This window comes from Pantherophis guttatus, chromosome 3 (assembly GCF_059756535.1).
Source record: "Pantherophis guttatus breed Tessera chromosome 3, ASM5975653v1, whole genome shotgun sequence".
Classification (NCBI taxonomy): Eukaryota; Metazoa; Chordata; class Lepidosauria; order Squamata; family Colubridae; genus Pantherophis; species Pantherophis guttatus.
The window spans coordinates 96,305,140-96,307,654 of record NC_142065.1 but is presented as its reverse complement, the minus strand read 5'-3'; the positions used below and the strand labels follow the sequence as shown (position 1 = coordinate 96,307,654).

At 36.5% G+C, this 2,515-nt stretch overlaps 1 long non-coding RNA gene across 1 annotated transcript; it reads right to left on the bottom strand.

Annotated features, from left to right (window-relative positions):
* Positions 1 to 208: 208 nt before the first annotated feature.
* On the bottom strand, positions 209 to 1,953 carry LOC117677095 (uncharacterized). The gene is made up of 2 exons (XR_004594654.1): positions 1,876 to 1,953; positions 209 to 596 (listed from the first exon to the last, which is right to left on the bottom strand). It is a non-coding gene; the product is annotated as an uncharacterized LOC117677095 (long non-coding RNA).
* Between the last annotated feature and the right edge of the window lie 562 nt (positions 1,954 to 2,515).

Sequence of the window (2,515 nt, the reverse complement as noted above, 5' to 3'; positions counted from 1 at the left end):
CCTTATTAAATATTTCTGTTTTTACTGATCTAGTCTTGTTTTCATTACTTTAAATGTGAATTCTAAATGTGAATTGATTTAATTGTTGGAAATGCATGTTTATTTGCAGCTTCATAATATGTCATCTTAGGACAATTATCTTCCAATTAATATTAATATATCATAGTTTTGATCAGTAGTGATTTGAATAAATCCAAACAACTCAAACTCATCCAAAGTAATATTTAATTGAGGAATGTAGTTTTGGCTAGATGCAAAAGAGAATAAGATTTTTGTTTCTTTTATGTAAAACAGAAAAATCTAGTAGATAGTGCTCACATCATAAACACACATTGTTTTAAAAGCACATTACAATCAAGTAAATATTTTCTTCTTCTTTTTTTACCTCTGCTGTTTTTTTCTGCTGCTTTTTATTGTTGTGTGAATTTTAAATACAATGTTAATCATTGGAGAGCTTATCTAATTTGCCATGTAGACTATTGTAAAATGAGAGATTGACCTTCCTGGAATCATCATCAGATACGAGGCAGCTGAGACTGCAGGTGGATTGGGGGAATGGCAAACATCTCAGAAGGGACCATCCCTACTTTCCTGGACTGTAATATGAGGAGGGGGAGAGAAGTACATTAGATTTGCAACATTCTGTTAATGTAAACTTACAGTAAAGTTAAAGCTAGCATTTCTGGGTGTGCTTCTTGCCTGGACCATCTCACAAGGCTAACAGCTACATAGAATCTTTTGCCCATGTAAAACAGGTTGATCTTAGAGCTAGCGAGTGACCCCACTTCTCCCAATCAGATTCTCCCAATGGTTTAGGAAGGACTCCTGTCTGAGCCAATGCAATACCATTTTGCACCTTTCGTTAACTAGTTTCCACTGTCCCGTTTATGTGGCAGTGCAGCCTGTAGGACAAAATGAGAAGGTTCTCCCACCCAGTTCTGTGGTTGTGGCTTGATGGGCATGACATGGCTTCATGGGTGTGGCTTGGTGGGCGTGGCTTAGTGGGTGTGGCAGGGGAAGGATACTGCGAAATCTCCATTCCCACCCCACTCCAAGGGAAGGATACTGCATAATCCCCATTTCCTCCCAATTAGCTGGGACTTGGGAGGCAGAGAATAGATGGGGACGGGTCCAGTCAGAATTTTTACTACCGGTTCTCCAAACTACTCAAAATTTCCGCTACCGGTTCTCCAGAACTGGTCAAAACCTGCTGAAACTCACCTCTGGCCCCACCCTTATAAAAGACATTTGTGTCTCTTTCCTGTTTCTTTTATATGGGGCGGAGGATAAGATAGAGATAATAAAGTTCTTACTGGGTTAGATAGTCTCTATCCTGATTATACATGGTAGTAATTCTCATATTGGAAGGTTAACCTCATTTTAAAATATTTTTATGTTTCTATGTATCTTGTATCGTTACGATTTATATTGACTGTTTCCTAATATGATTTGATCGCTTATTTGTACCCTATTACTATCATTAAGTGTTATATCTTATGATTCTTGATGAACGTATCTTTTCTTTTATGTACACTGAGAGCATATGCACCAAGACAAATTCCTTGTGTGTCCAATCACACTTGGCCAATAAAAATTTTTATTCTATTCTATTCTATGTACTGGAGTTTGTGGTTGTGTAGATGGAAATTTAATTAAATCAGCTTTCATATGCAGTCTAAAGTCATACGGTCCAAATATTTTGTAGTCTTCTGATCACATTCAGGCTGAATATTCAAATGCTACAAATGTGTTGTGTGAAAAGCTGCCTGTATAAACACACATAGATGCCCACTCTTAATATCTCTGAATTCAACAGGTTTTTTGTACATTATATCTTCGGAATACTTGTAAGAGCATTTGGACAAAAATGCTTACCAGCTCCCTGGTAAGCCAGTATTACCCAGGTTCCTAAGCTATCCTCAGTCAGAAGACTGTTTGAAGAGAGTTCTGCTTAACAAAGGGGTAGGGAATGACTTGTCTTTAACTCCCAGAATTCCTGAGCCAGTCCATAAGTCATAAAGGGGGCATTGTTCCCCATCCTAAGGAGAATTATCTGTGGTTTGACCATCCTTAGCCTAAGGATTGGGCAGTGCACATATATATACATTTTTAATTCTTTCATACTCTACTTTTGAAATAGCATAGGTTATATCTCTTTTTGAGAACTATGCCGAAGCAGTGTTGCTGTGAAGTTTAATATGGTAAAGTAAGATGACTGCAGTAGTAAAATCCATAAGCATAATATTATGAAGAAGATATTGATTTTACCATTATATTTCATTCAAATCTTCCCTATATAAATTCTAAGTATCTCTTCCGACTACTTTCAATGAATTGTATAAGCGTATATTTAACCAAACTGGTGTACTGTATATTATATCTTTTCTGTTGCTTTTTCTTTTTGGTCATTAATATAAACTTATAAAGTCATGGGCATGGTGTCTCAAAATCTATGACAGAATAAAAACAGGTTCAAAGGCAGCTTAATACATTTTTCTATCTGAAACCAAGCGTA